At 36.3% G+C, this 16,529-nt stretch overlaps 1 non-coding gene and 1 pseudogene across 1 annotated transcript; one reads left to right on the top strand and one right to left on the bottom strand.

Annotated features, from left to right (window-relative positions):
• The first annotated feature begins 1,073 nt into the window (after positions 1-1,073).
• LOC133035883 (uncharacterized) lies at positions 1,074-4,437 on the top strand (annotated as a pseudogene).
• Positions 1,518-1,624, bottom strand: LOC133036370 (small nucleolar RNA R71). The gene has a single exon (XR_009687026.1). It is a non-coding gene; the product is annotated as a small nucleolar RNA R71 (small nucleolar RNA).
• Positions 4,438-16,529: the final 12,092 nt, after the last annotated feature.

The raw sequence follows: 16,529 nt of genomic DNA, 5'->3' as shown, positions 1-16,529 counted from the left end.
CCCTAAAACACAGCTGAGAGCGGCAGGAAGAGCATAGAGATTCAAGTGAAGATCCAGAATTCATCCACCAACAGTTCTTTTCTTTATTCCTCTTTAATTTATTTATGTTGAATATTGCTATAGGAATGGTTATGGATTTGTTTCTGAACTAAATTTCCCATTTAGGGAGGATGATGATTGTTGTTTAATATTTTCCTAGTTAATGTTTAATTACCATTCCTCAATTCTTGTGTGTGAAATTATCTTAATTTGTGTTTAATTTCATGTTTAAGATTGATCACCTTGTGCATGTTCTATGATCTCAATTCAAAATCTGAAAAGTGAGAATTGAGAATGCTAAAATTAAGATAATCAATGTTCTATGTGAAACGAAAGTATTTGCATGACTTATGTGACGAGTAGATTATTGCTTAATGCTGATTTCATGTTAGTTTAGTTAAGGAATTAATTAGATAACTTGTGATTTAGAATCTAGAAGATCTGAAAGGAGCTAGGTTATTTCATAATCTGTCATTCACTCCAAGAATAGGATAGTAATTAATCATTAACAATTTGGGTAAACAACAACAGGATTCTCCTCCCTATTGCCTCATCTTGCTCGACTTTAAATTGTGTTATTAAGTTTTCTGAATTTCTTTCATATTTCACTGTTTTTTAAATCATAATTGCTTTCGATTTACCGAATAGAATCATAAGTATAATTTAGTGGTACTTAATCCAATTCCCTGTGGGATCGACCTCACCTGTGTGAGATTTACTACTTGATTGCGTATACTTGCGTAGTGTTTAAAATTATAGCAACAAGTTTTTGGCGCCGTTGCCGGGGAATTGTTAAAGATTAATATTACATAAAATTATACTAACTTCTACTTTGGTATATTTTCTCTTGCTGATTTTTCTAACCTTTTTCTTGCAATATTTTCTTGATCTATTTCAGGAATCCTAAGTGCATGCGCCGTCAAGGACAATCAGTCATATTACCAGTTGATCCTGAAATTGAGAAAACTTGCAGGAAGAATCGAAAGAACAAGAGGCAAGAAAGAGTTTCAGCAACTGCTGAAACATCAGAAATCATGGCTGCCAATGTGAACAATAATGTTGGGAACAATGGGCGTAATAATGGTGGCGCTGTGGAAGATCAAGCTAATGGCCGTAGCTTGAGAGATTACATTCTCCCTACTCTGACGGGAGTGCAGTCATGTATTAGGCCACCGGCAGTGGATGCAAACAACTTCGAGATCAAACCTGCCATCCTTCAAATGGTGCAGTCTTCAGTTCAGTTTGGTGGTCTCCCTTCTGAAGATCCTAATTTGCATCTCTCTAACTTCATGGAACTTTGTGAAACTTTTAAAGTTAATGGAGTTAGCGACGATGCCATTAGATTAAGGTTGTTTCCATTCTCGCTCAGAGAACGAGCCAAGAGTTGGTTGAATTCTTTGCCACCGAATTCTATTGCTACATGGAATGATCTGGCAACAAAATTCTTGTCAAAGTTCTTTCCTCCAGCTAAGTCTGCAAAGCTAAGAGGAGAAATCAACAATTTCTGCCAACAAGATAATGAATCTCTCTATGAGGCTTGGGAGAGGTTTAAAGATCTGATCAGGAGGTGTCCCCATCATGGTATAGAGAAGTGGATGCTGGTTCACAAATTCTACAACGGGTTGGTTGGTAATACTAGAACTCTAATAGATGCAGCAGCGGGCGGAGCTTTTATGAGAAAGAGTGCTAATGAGGCATATGATCTATTGGAGGAGATGGCTCTAAACAACCAGCAGTGGCCAACTGAAAGGAGTCAATCCAAGAAGGTAGCTGGTGTGTTAGAAGTCGATGCCATCACAAAGTTAACAGCTCAGGTTGAGGCATTGACTAAAATCATTGCAGGGCAAGCTAAGCAAGCCCAAATTGTTTGTGAGTTATGTGGAGGAAGTCATCACTTTTCGGAGTGCCAAGTAGATGTGGATGATTTGCCAATGGATGAAGCTAAGGCCATGGGGAATTTTTCACAGAACAACAACAACAATTATGGGTTCAACCAGAATAACAACCGAAGAAATAGTGGGTTCTATCAACAAAGAAATCAGAACCAACAGTTTAATCAGCAACAAGCCTCTGGTGGAAGTTCTAGTTTGCAGACAGATTTACTGCTCCAATTCATGATCCGAAACTAGATCTTCAATTAAAGACACCGGACTCGGATGGGCCGGTAGCAACTCAGGTAGCAACCCGCCCTCAAGGAAATTTGCCTAGCACTACTGAAGTTAATCCTAAAGAAAACTGCAAGGCAATTACCCTGAGGAGCGGTAAGAAGTATGATGGGCCTGAGTTACCACAACCAGTTGAGGTAGATGTAGAAATAAATGCTCAACCAGTTCCGACACCAACACCGACAGCAGAGAAGGCTACTGATAGCCCAGCTCCACTTCAACAGTCTCCACCGATTAGTATTGATCATCATGTAAAGATACCCTATCCTCAGAGGCTGAGAAAGTCAAGCTTGGACAAGCAGTTCACCAAGTTTCTAGAAGTCTTCAAAAGACTTCACATTAACATTCCTTTTGCTGAAGCTCTAGAGCAGATGCCAAGTTATGTGAAGTTTATGAAGGAAATTTTGTCAAAGAAGAGGAAGATGGAAGACTATGAGACAGTGGCTCTAACTGAAGAGTGTAGCGCTATTCTACAGAAGAAACTCCCTCCAAAACTCAGAGATCCAGGGAGTTTCACTATTCCTTGTACTATTGGTAAAATTGAAGGGATAAATGCACTATGTGATTTGGGAGCCAGTATTAACTTAATGCCCTTGTCAGTGTTCAAAAGATTGCAGCTAGGTGAAGCAAAGCCAACTACTGTAACTCTTCAATTGGCAGATCGATCGCTAGCTCACCCTAGAGGAGTCATTGAGGATGTGTTAGTAAAGGTGGACAAGTTCATCTTCCCAGCTGATTTCATTGTTCTGGATATGGAAGAAGACAGTAATGTTCCTATCATCCTGGGGAGACCTTTCTTGGCAACAGGGAAAGCACTAATTGATGTTCAGAAAGGAGAGTTAAAGCTAAGGGTACAAGGAGATGAAGTTGTATTTAATGTACTCAAAGCAATGACCTATCCTACAGCTAGTGACAACTGTTTTGCAATTGATGTGGTGGACCAGTTGGTGGAGACAAAGACACATGCTGAAGATCCTCTTAATCTGACTTTGGTACAAGAAGAGGTGGTAGAACAAGATGGTAAGGAAGCTTATGAATATGCTATGTGGCTCGATTCTTATGGACCGCTGAATAGAAAATATTATGAAGAGTTAGGAGTCATACCAACAAAGCCTACCCCATCTACTGAAAAGCCTCCTCAACTAGAGTTAAAAGTCCTACCAGAGCATCTCAGGTATGAATATTTGGGTGAAAATAAGACACTTCCTGTTATTGTGGCTTCTTCCCTATCTTCTGTAGAGACGGATAAGCTATTACGGGTTTTAAGGAAGCATTCAAAAGCCATTGGATGGACTTTAGCAGATATTAAAGGGATCAGCCCTTCAACTGTAATGCATAGAATCTTAATGGAGGAAGGAGTGAAGCCAACTATTGATGCACAACGTAGATTAAATCCACCAATGAAGGAGGTTGTCAGAAAAGAAGTTTTGAAGTGGTTAGATGCAGGGGTAGCGTATCCTATTTCAGACAGTAAATGGGTGAGCCCAGTCCAAGTTGTTCCAAAGAAAGGAGGGATGACGGTGGTAAAGAATGAGAAGAATGAACTCATCCCAACCAGAACTGTCACGGGATGGAGAATTTGCATTGACTACCGAAAACTCAACAAGGCTACAAGAAAAGATCACTTTCCACTCCCATTCATTGATCAGATGTTAGACAAGTTGGCAGGACAAGAGTACTATTGTTTCCTTGATGGATACTGTGGTATCACCAAATAGCTATAGCACCGGAGGATCAAGAGAAAACAACATTCACATGTCCATATGGTACTTTTGCTTTTCGAAGAATGCCATTTGGGCTATGTAATGCTCCAGCAACATTTCAGAGGTGTATGATGGCTATATTTTCAGATTTAATAGAAAAGTGCATCGAGGTGTTCATGGATGATTTTTCAGTGTTTGGCTCATCGTTTGACCAATGTCTGAGTAACTTGGAGTTGGTTTTAGCAAGATGTGAAGACTCTAATTTGGTGCTGAACTGGGAAAAGTGCCATTTCATGGTTACAGAAGGAATAGTGCTGGGACATAAAATCTCAAAAGAAGGTATTGAGGTCGACAGAGCCAAAGTATCTACAATTGAGAACTTGCCTCCTCCAATTTCAGTTAAGGGAGTTCGAAGCTTTTTGGGTCATGCCGGGTTTTATAGAAGATTTATCAAAGATTTTTCCAAAGTGGCCAAACCGCTATCCAATCTTCTTGCTAGTGGAGTACCTTTTGAATTTGGGAAAGATTGTCTTGAAGCATTCCAAATTCTCAAGGCGAAGTTAATCTCAGCACCGATTGTGACTACACCAAACTGGGAATTACCTTTTGAAATCATGTGCGATGCAAGTGATTATGCTATTGGAGATCTTGGGACAACGGGTTGACAAGGTATTCGTAACCATTTATTATGCAAGCAAAACCTTGAATGATGCCCAACTAAACTACGCTACTACAGAAAAAGAGATGCTGGCCATAGTGTTTGCATGTGACAAATTTCGACCCTACTTAATTGGTAATAAAGTGATAGTGTATACAGATCATTCAGCAATCAAATACTTGATGACTAAGAAGGATGCCAAACCACGACTGATTCGATGGGTTCTTCTTTTGCAAGAATTTGATCTAGACATAAAAGACAAGAAGGGTACTGAGAACTTGGTGGCAGATCACTTGTCAAGACTAGAACTAGAAGAAAGTCAGAATACAAAAGAGGTACAAATAAATGAACAATTTCCCGATGAACAACTCTTTAGTGTGAGGGAAAGTCTGATGGTACCATGGTATGCTGATTATGTTAACTTCTTGGCTGCCAATATCACTCCTCCTGAGCTATCTCGACAACAACTAAAGAAGTTCTTTTCTGAGGTGAAACATTATTATTGGGAAGAGCCAATCCTCTACAAGCACTGTGCAGATCAGATAATAAGAAGGTGTGTGCCTGAAGAGGAGATGTACTCTATTCTTAATCACTGTCATGCTTTACCATGTGGGGGACACTTCAGTGGAACTAGAACAGCTGCCAAGGTGTTGCAAAGTGGATTCTTTTGGCCAACGCTTTTCAAAGACGCTAGTACTTTTGTGAAGGCATGTGATCGTTGTCAGCGTACAGGAAACATCTCAAGGAGAAACGAAATGCCTTTGACAGGAATCTTGGAAGTAGAGTTGTTTGATGTATGGGGGATAGACTTTATGGGTCCTTTTCCTTCATCGTTTAGCAATCTATACATCCTATTAGCTGTGGATTATGTGTCAAAATGGGTGGAAGCTGCAGCCACACCAGCTAATGATGGTAAAACAGTCCTTCGGTTCCTTCAAAAGAACATATTCACTCGGTTTGGAACTCCTCGAGCAATCATAAGCGATGAAGGGAGTCACTTTTGCAACAAACAATTCGAAGCACTCCTTTCGAGATATGGTGTTCGTCATAGAACAGATCTACCTTATCATCCGCAAAGTAATGGCCAAGCTGAGATTTCTAACCGGGAAATAAAGATGATTCTGGAGAAAACGTTGCAGAGATCAAGGAAAGATTGGTCAAGAAAGTTGGATGACGCATTGTGGGCTTACAGAACAGCGTTCAAAACACCAATCGGGATGTCACCATATCGGTTGGTGTTTGGAAAGGCGTGTCATTTACCGGTGGAACTAGAACACAAGGCTTATTGGGCAATGAGAACTCTAAACATGGACTTAAAAGCTGCTGGGCAGAAAAGACTACTACAGTTGGATGAATTGGAAGAATTTCGAAATGAAGCTTATGAAAACGCCAAGATTTACAAGGACAGAACTAAGAGATGGCATGACAGAAATCTAGTCAGAAAGGAGTTTCAACCTGGTCAACAAGTTCTACTCTTTAACTCAAGACTAAAGTTGTTTCCTGGTAAATTAAAATCAAGGTGGTCAGGGCCATTTACGGTGATCAAAGTGTTTCCCTACGGAGCAGTGGAACTAAAAGGTGAAAGTCCTAATACTTTCAAAGTGAATGGACAGCGATTAAAGCTCTACTTGGGAGGTCAATTTGATCAAACCAAGTCCGCCATGATTCTGGCGCCACTTTAAAGATCTCGATCAACGTCTAGCTGAGCGACGATAAAGTTAGCGCTAATTGGGAGGCAACCCAAGTGTTCTTTTGATTTAGTTGAACTCTTTTTAAGTTTACTGTTATTTTTCTTGATGTTCATTCTGTTTCGTTATTGAAAAAAAAAAAGAAAAAAAATATTTTTGATCAGTGGCCGCGGCCATGGGATGTATGGCCGCGGCCAGGATGGACTTACAGAAACAGGTCCAATTTCGCGAAATCTCGCCGCGGCTAGGAGACATGCCGCCGCGGCGAGATTCGACTTACAGAATGGCCTATAAATTCACGGATTCTCGCCGCGGCGAGGCTACATGTCGCCGCGGCGAGAATGGTCAGATTGCCCTTTTTAAACTCAAAATCCCTAACATTTCAAATCAAAACCCCACATTCCAACCCTACCTTCTCCAGCCGAAAACCACCCTTTTCACCCTAATTTCTTCATCTAACCCCATTCAAACCAATTTTCCTCAAAATTATCCATAAACTTTCATCCCAAATCATCATAATCCCTTATTTCTCTCATCTAACACTCTTTTCCTCTAAAAATCCATTCCAAAATCCCTAAACCTCACCCAAATTTCAGAAAAATCACTATTCACCTTCTTCTTCCCTAAAGCTTCAAGGTTCTCATCAATGGAGGTTGACTAAAGAGTGATTTTCATTGAGGTAACAAATTTTAATTTCTCTACACAAGTTTGATTGGATTATTTGTGGATTGCTAGAGAATATTAGACTTTGTGTTGAAATTTTTGGAATTGTTGATCATACATTGTTGAACATTATTGTGGTGAGTCAATTGAATGTGATTGTGAAAGGGTTAAATCCCGGGAAGTCGATTTTTAAGGGGAAGTGCTGTCAAAATTTTGAAAAATCTTGAGAGTTAGAAAAAATTTGGGAGTTATGGGTCCAAAGAGGTCAAGGGTTAATGAAGAGGGAGCTTCATCATCCAACCCATCTAGGGGACGCCCTAATCTTGATAGAGTTAGGTTTACCAACATGGAGGCTCAAGAGCGGTTTTTGAAATTGAAAGATAGGGCATTCATTGAAGATAGAGGGATAGACATTGTCAACCTAAGCCAAACTGCCAACATTCCCCCTGCTTTTGCATCTATTAGGGATCAAATCCTACAGAGGCAATGGACTAAGTTCGTAGATGTCACTGAGCGTGGTAATCAAACTCTAGCTTTGGAATTTTTAGCCAACTGGCCTGAAAGAGAAGAGGGCAAAGTTAGAGTTAGGGGGGTTAGAGTGCCTGCTACCACAGACGCTATTCATGCCCTTTATGATCTCCAAACTTTCACTTATGAAGAACAACCCTTGAAACGACAATTTTATGAGAGAAGTACGAATTATGTGGATATTGCTGAGACTCTAGGGTATCCTGGCCTTAGGTTCCATGAGCTTAGTGGAGAACCATACCAATTGTACCGATGTGAACTCAACCCAGTAGCCAAGGCTTGGCTTTACTTTGTTAGTGCAAGGATGCTCCCCAACAAGCATTTTTCTGATGCTCAAATGGACAGACTTAAATGGGTTTACGGCATTATGAAAGGGTATAATTTGTATGTGGGGGATATTGTTCGAACGACCTTTGACATTATGGTTGAGGGATCTTCCGGTGGAGGACTAGGGTTGGCTGGAATAATCACTGACCTATGTGAGAAACATGGAGTACCACAGTACTCATATGATACAAAGGCACCGCCACAGCGCCCTATTAACCCGCGATCGTTCTTCGCTTCAAACCTCCTCATCCTCATGGTCAACCGCCAGTTCAAGGAGGTCCTCCGGCAAGAGAAGAAGAGGAACGTGAGGACATCGAACCACCACGTCTTGTCGGGCCTCTTGACCCTGCCATGCAGTACACTCACAATCAGCTGAATTATCTGATTCAGCAGAACATGCATATGCAAAATTACATGGCCCAGAGGAGTATCTTCGATGAGCAGCAGGTGGCTCAATTGAACACACTTGTCACGAGGATGAATATCGGTGTGGATGATCCAAACTATTTTCCCATGCCACCCCGTTTCAACCCTTATGACCAGCCACCGCCGCCAAACCCCTTCTAAAGGGGCTCAGGTAAGTTTCTCTCACCCTGGTTTATTTTCACACATGGGGGGGGAAACTTAATTTATTTTTTCGCGTTTATTTGTTTTAGTTTAGTTGTTTATTTGTTTTAGGTTAGTTTTTTTTTAGTCTTGCGTGATAGCTAAATTGAAAAATGGATTGAATTGTTGTTATTCACTTGTGCAATGGATTGAAACATAACTGTGTGCTTGACTTGCAACTGTTTGAATTAAATTGGATGTGTGCTAGGAAGTGATTCATGTAGATTTAAAACATTGGCTATTCTCACATATCACTTTTGTTCTATTTGGATTGTGGAATGACTGATTGAACATGGAATAGAATTTGTTTGACATACTCTCTTGAAGCGAAATCCTTGATGATTTTTGTTTGGAAAGTGATTTAGGCAAGTTTTCTTTGGAACGATTGAGCCTTTCAAGCCTACCTAAAAAAGTTTTATCCTTAGTATACCCAAAGTTGAGCCTTAGCCTGTTTTAAAAAAAAATTTCACCACTTAACTGAGCTAAATTCGTTATCTTCAACTCTTTTCACCCTGAACATATCTTATTATGCCATGAGCCTTGAAGCAAGTTTGGGGGGGAATAAGTGCTGTAAGTGAAAAATATAAAGTGTAGGAATGAGAGATTGAAAAGAAAAAAAAAGAATAATATTGTGTGTTGTGCCTATAAAAAAAAATGTGTCTTCTTGAAAAAAGTTAAGAAAATTATGAGGTACACACATAAGAAAAATTGCAATCTCTTATTTCTGTTTTTGGGATATATGGAAAGAAAGCAAAAGAATTGTCTAGGTTTGTTTGGTATAATTGTGCTTATGGTATAGTATAGCCTAAATGACTTCTCACCTACCCATGTACCTAAGCCATGTGATGCTAACCGAAAAAGACCTATTGATTCCAAATAGAAATTTGTCAACATTAGTGGAGAGAGGTATGTCATTCAAACTTATTGATCATGTGTTAGTGGAATGTTGGAAAGTTAGAACAGTTGTGATGTTGATGGAAATTGCGATGCTTTATGTTTGTATGAATTACTTACTTGTAAATTGCACATTCAACTTAGTTCTTAGAGTTGGCAAGTTGAAATTCTGGTTATTGATGGATTGAAGTTGCGCAGGTGGTGGTAACAATTTAATTGTTGGAAAGTTCAGCTATCATTGTCAGTTTTTTTAGTTTAGTCTTAGTTTACTCGGGGACGAGTAAAGAGTCAGTTTGGGGGAGTTTGTTAGGCTATTTTTAGACTATGTTTTGGATCCAATTTATGTGCATCTTTAGCTGTGTTGGGACGGAATTACGCTTGTTTTCTATGTTTTCAGGTTCTTTGGAGTAAAAGAGGTTTCGGGTGCAGAAATTCATTGAAAGACGTGCTGAGCCGAAGAAAAACTTAATTTTTGAGTTTTTCCATATCTGGCCGCGGCGATGAAGAGGCTCGCCGCGGCGAGTTACGAGAAACAGAAAGCACCTAAAATTGGCAAATTCTCGCCGCGGCGAGAGGAAGCTTGGCCGCGGCGAGATCCCGTACGGACCAGGGGCATTTTCGTCCATCGAACCCTAAATTTCAAGTATAAATAGAAAACTGCGATTGGAAGTCAGGGAGAGCGATTTGGAACCCTAAAACACAGCTGAGAGCGGCAGGAAGAGCATAGAGATTCAAGTGAAGATCCAGAATTCATCCACCAACAGTTCTTTTCTTTATTCCTCTTTAATTTATTTATGTTGAATATTGCTATAGGAATGGTTATGGATTTGTTTCTGAACTAAATTTCCCATTTAGGGAGGATGATGATTGTTGTTTAATGTTTTCCTAGTTAATGTTTAATTACCATTCCTCAATTCTTGTGTGTGAAATTATCTTAATTTGTGTTTAATTTCATGTTTAAGATTGATCACCTTGTGCATGTTCTATGATCTCAATTCAAAATCTGAAAAGTGAGAATTGAGAATGCTAAAATTAAGATAATCAATGTTCTATGTGAAACGAAAGTATTTGCATGACTTATGTGACGAGTAGATTATTGCTTAATGCTGATTTCATGTTAGTTTAGTTAAGGAATTAATTAGATAACTTGTGATTTAGAATCTAGAAGATCTGAAAGGAGCTAGGTTATTTCATAATCTGTCATTCACTCCAAGAATAGGATAGTAATTAATCATTAACAATTTGGGTAAACAACAACAGGATTCTCCTCCCTATTGCCTCATCTTGCTCGACTTTAAATTGTGTTATTAAGTTTTCTGAATTTCTTTCATATTTCACTGTTTTTTAAATCATAATTGCTTTCGATTTACCGAATAGAATCATAAGTATAATTTAGTGGTACTTAATCCAATTCCCTGTGGGATCGACCTCACCTGTGTGAGATTTACTACTTGATTGCGTATACTTGCGTAGTGTTTAAAATTATAGCAACATCGCGATCACAAACCTTCTACTCGTGATTAATTATATGGTCGTGACGAGGCTATTATATAGTTGTGACTATGAATTTTACAGAGAGGCCTTTGGTTTTCAACTTTGTTGTAGTCGTGGTGAGGGCTTAGCTATTCGCGGCAAGGGTCCCCAATCACCTTTAAAGCCCTACTTCAAAAAAAAAAAACTTGGTGTATCCTGATCTGGTTCTATCTGTATGATCAGCCACCGCCACCGAACCCCTTCTGATGGGGGTCTTAGGTAAGTCCTTATCTCTTTGGTTTTAAAAACTTGTATCTTAATTGTATACAAAAATAAGGAAAATTATTGGGAGACTTCTCTAAAAAGTGTACCAAAGTACTCCTGATTGACATATGTCAACCTGGGCACTAATTGATGGCCTGAGAGCCTACATTGTGCACCATGGTGGAGGGAAAATTTTCTAGAAGCTAATCTTATTTTTGGTTAAATGTGCTCATTTAATTTTTCTCATAAATTTCCATGGGCGTTACTCAGTGGAGCAAAATCAGTGTCTAAGCCACTATGTCAACCTAGGCGCCCATGATTTGGGATGTCGTCAATAGAAAATGATGTCCAGACATTGTTCCTTGTCAAATTTCAAGAATTTTGGGCCAAAGAAATTCCCAAAAACCTAAACCCTAGTCATTGTGTTTCCCAGGTTGACTGAATGTTAACATGAACTCCTAGTCTACACATGGTGTCTCTAGGTGGGGTTTTGTCTAGACTTATCTCCAAGATCTAAAACTTGGTTAGGGCATGTCTTTCATGTATTCCAGTGTAATGGCTAATCAGATTCCATATAATTAAGAAGTTATTAGGAACAAAAATTGATGCGAGCTAGGGCACATATTGTCAACCTAGGTGCCCAGTACTTGTACTGGGCCCATGATGAGCTTTGGGATGTCCATGTAACATATTCAACTTCACGATTCATCATTCTAAGGTCATTTTAACATGCTCGTTGAAGAATATCACTCAGAGATGACTTTCCTAGAACTTGGTGCTTAAATGGGTGCCTCCAGTGTGTTGGTAACTCTAACCTATCCTAGGATGTGGGGCCCTGGGGTTGTTTCCATCATGCTAAATGTCGAAAACAATGTCCACATCATCAATCCAACTTTTTGGATAAACAAGATCGATGGGCTAGAGGAGCATCCTAACAAAAAGAATATAGTTAGCCAAAAAAGGGAGAAAGGAAATTCAAAGCCACAAAAGTAAAAGAGAAGAAATCTTGCCCTAGTTATTCGATGTCGGATGGATTGAGTCAGGAAGACAAGGTCCTCATTTACGACCATCATATATCTCTTTAGGTGAAGCTGGGACATGGATGTCCCAAGCTATTGAAGAAGATCAGCCACAAATGGAGCAATGTCACCTCCCAATAGCGAGATGAATCCATTTCTAGCAACAAAAATTTCCACCACTTGTTTTGGTAGATCCACCGACGGGTCCCAGGAGATAAACTTTGCATTTTGCCTTACTCAAAGATGGAATGAAAGTAGATCCCTTGAGTCTTGGCCTTTGGTCCAGTTTTGGAATATCAGTTGATGTTTTTTATCCACCACATTAGCTTCACCCTCATCCACGAGCTTATGTCTAATTGGAAGAATGGACGCCATTGGGTTTACCTTTTAAACATCTTCAATGCTCCCTATAGGAGTGTTGGCGGAAGATTTCTCACAAGTCATGATCTTTTTTGACTATGTTGTTGGGATTTATGCCCTCAAAATAAGTAATTAATGGATAATATATTACAAAATATATAAAATACAATAATAAGATAAATGAATACATTAATTAATATAGAAGTATAATTAATAAATATCAGCAAATTCTTTATTCATATGGAGAAGGTATTATTTAGTAAGGATGTACAAAAGAATTAAGATTATACGATATAAATAAAACAAGTCAGTAGTGCATTAAAGTTAAGGAATCTTTAATATGGAACTGCCAAGTACGGTTTACTATACACTATACTTCTAGTGTGTGTGATTTTTATACAGATCACATATGTGGATAGACATGTAGTAAAGGTATTGTGTATAAATTGATTATGCATGTCTGGATCGATATGAAATAATATCTTTCATTAACATGTCATTTACCATGAAAGAATTATTCATATCATAATGATGATCATTGGTAGATATGTCTGAATCTCGAGTATTCATGAACTCCTGATTGTGTTCATTATGTTCTTTGATTCATTCGTTAAAGTTTCTCAAAGAAGGTGATTCATACAACTTCTGTTTTGGAAATCTACTAACATGAGTGGCTGGGAACATGACATACAATATTGGAATCCAAACTTTCCTAACAGATTAAATATTAGCTCCCTTAAAGTGTTAATTTTGAGAGTTCTAATAGTTGGATCGAAATCTATAATAAGTTATAAATTAATTGTTTACATTGAATTAATGGTACATAGAGAATCAAGAGATAATTAGAAGGGTAAAATAGTAATTTTGATCAACTCTCCAAGATTATTTTCCTTCTTCCCACAAGTCAAATATTGATGTTCACATCAGTGGGATCAGTTTTTGGATTAACATTTGCCTCTTCCCCCCCAAGTCAACTTCATACTTGAGTGAGGTTGACTTGATGATATGAACTAAGCTCGTTTCATATGAAACTACTAGGTGGGCATCAATTTTAACAATCTTAGGTGATTATGTTCTGCTCTTCAAGTATAGGACTAGGATTTCGAATTCCATTCCCTTTTGAATAGGAAATTCAAAATTTCTGAGTGATTCTCTTTAATTTGAGATATTGTGAAATCATGTCCACGCCAGCTTTGATCCTTAGCTATTTTCTTAATTAGCATTGGTTCTCTCATCACACTGGTTGTTTAAGTAATATATATGTAGTCTTTGTTCCCTCTTACGTTGCATCCTTAGAGATCTTTAGCATTCTTTAGGTTGTGCTTACAGCGAAGGTAGTCTGGATCATCTCCTCAGCTTCACAACGGATGAGGCCCTCGTCAACTCCTTAGCTTTACAGTGTAGGAGGTCTTCATCATCTCCTCAACTTTACAACAAAGAAGATCTTTATCAACTCCTCGACTTTACAATAGAGGAGGCCCTCTTCATCTCCTCAGCTTTACAGTGGAAGAGGTCTACTTGGTGATTGTTAACAAAGTGTTGTAGCAGTCGCGGGTCCTTCTTCTGTTGATTGAAGATGCGACCAACTCTTAAATTAATATATCCAAGATGGGATATGTCTTCCCCGTCTTAGGCTAAACTTGGAGTGACTGTAGCTGCGATCACTATTATTTCTTTGGTCTTAACCATAGAGGTCTTCGTCATCCCTTCGGTTGTATTCACAATAGAAGAGGCCTTCTTTGTCAACTTAGTTGCCTTGGCTGCGGAGGAGGTCTTTGTCGAAAATTGCATTATAATTAAGATTATGTGTGTTGAGTTAAACTATCAAATCGATCCAATCGGTTTATAGATCGTTGTCGATCAAACTCATATATAGTAGCTCTCGGTAATGTTAGTGTTGGTAAAAGACTCTAATTAGTGTGTGGTACAACTATTTTTCCTTTTCTATTTAAACTTAATGACTAATTTTTCTGGAGACTATTTATAATTTTTAATTAATTATTTTTTAATTTCGAATTTATATATTAATTTTTAATTAATTTATTTTTTTCTCATCAATAATTGTAACTAGAAAAGTACAAAATATTTAAGTTGTTTAATCCTACAATAATCAATACAATCAAAAATATAATCATGGTGTAAGTCGTAAAATTATCTTACATCAAGTATAATGGCATGAGTTCAATCATTTGAAAATACATGATTTTTTTATTATTATTTATTTTTAATTTAAGCTTCTAAATTAATTGAATAATTTGAATTTTTTTTTTCTAAACAATAATTTAGAAATTTAACATTTATTAATATGGAATAATTATTGTATTATAAATTTTTTAAAGTTTGTAATTATTGTGGTGGAAAGTCTTATATTTTTATTTGTTAATATATATTGATAGGATTACTACATAAAGTATTAATTGATTGGATGACTGAAATTAAATAGATCAGATCGAATGGTAAAATCTAACATCCAATGTATGATTGGATCGGATTTGGATAGGCCAAAAAATATTTGATGTGGTACATGATAGGATTTATGCCCTAAAAAACCTGTAAAGACATTATGATTTATAAATAAGAGTTGAACAAGTTTATATATACTTATTGAATTATTAATATTGAAGATTGAATAATTTATATATAAATATCAGGAAATTTATTTTTCATACATGAGGATGTGACTTGTATTGTATGGAGAACTAAGATCACTCAGCCATGAATAAAACAGTCAATAACATATTAAAGTGAGAATCTTTAATCAATGGTTGTTATAGTACGATTCATTGATGCTCGTTATTTGGTGCAAGTAATCTAGATTCACATTACTAATGTAGTATGACATCTAAGTGAATGTGTTGTATATAATTGAGATTATATATGACAATGACCAATATGAATGAAGTTGTCCTGATCAAACTCATCGTTTACTATAAAGACCTAATATGATGATCAATAGTATATCGACCTAAATCTTGAGTAATCATGAACTCATATTCATGTTATTAATTTATTTGATTCACTCATTAAAGTTTCTCAGAGAAGATTGGATGGACACCCCCTATTGAGAATGATAAAGAGGAGATAAAAACTCTTTAAGAAAATTAAAAAAAAATTAAAATAAAATAGGCAAAAAAAAAAATAAATAGTATAAAATTATCAAATGAAGGTGTCAAAAATTGAACTCATGAAAATTAACAAGAGAAAGGATAACTTATCAAATATTCTAGAATAACTTTGTTGTATAAATTGATTGATTGATTTATATTTTAAAATTATGAAAATTGATTCTTATAATTTTAAAATTATAAAAATACACTTCACTCAGCATAGGGTAAAAAATTAATTGAAAAACAATAAAAAATCAACCTCACGATAATTATAAATAAATTATAAATAAACTATTAAACAATCAGAAAGACAACCTCATGATAACTGTAAATAAATAGTTTTTTATTTTTACTTAAGAGGTATTTTTGTAAATAAAAAAGTTAAAAGAGTAAGAAAAAAAAAATTAGTATCGATGTATTTTTGTTAAATTTACAAATATGTTTTCAAATATAATAATATGCATTTACTTTTCCAACTATATATGTCTTTTAAAATAATACGTAATATTGTTTTTATCAATAATTAAGCTTATAATATTGAACATTATAATCTTAAAAAATAAAATTGATAATATGAATTTTAAAATTATTAAATTAATTAAAAAGTTGAATTAAATATAAATAAAGAAAGAAAAAAAAAATATTAATTTTAAAAGATTGAACTCATCACTTTTTAATTATTTTAAGAGCACGTACTTATTAATTATTATATGTTGAATATATTATAATTTTCTACAAGTACTATAATTATTACTTTAAAAATATATTTAATTAAAATATATTTCTATATAAATTTAAAATTAAAAAATATAAATAAATTAAATTTTAAATAGACATAAGTAAAAAAATTAAAAAAAATTTTATTTTCACACTTCAAAATAGATTTTTTTTTTCTTTTGTATTTTTACAAAATCTCACACAAAAGTCCCTAGCAACTAACAGAGCAACCTAAATCACAACAAAAAAAAAAAATAGTATATAGGTAATTCTCAAAAAATTATAGGTTTAGTAAGGTTTAGAGTTTTGTTAATTAAA

Source organism: Cannabis sativa, chromosome 3 (assembly GCF_029168945.1).
Source record: "Cannabis sativa cultivar Pink pepper isolate KNU-18-1 chromosome 3, ASM2916894v1, whole genome shotgun sequence".
In the NCBI taxonomy this organism is placed as follows: domain Eukaryota; kingdom Viridiplantae; phylum Streptophyta; class Magnoliopsida; order Rosales; family Cannabaceae; genus Cannabis; species Cannabis sativa.
The sequence above is the reverse complement of the archived record's forward strand: the minus strand, read 5'-3'. Positions and strand labels throughout refer to the sequence as shown.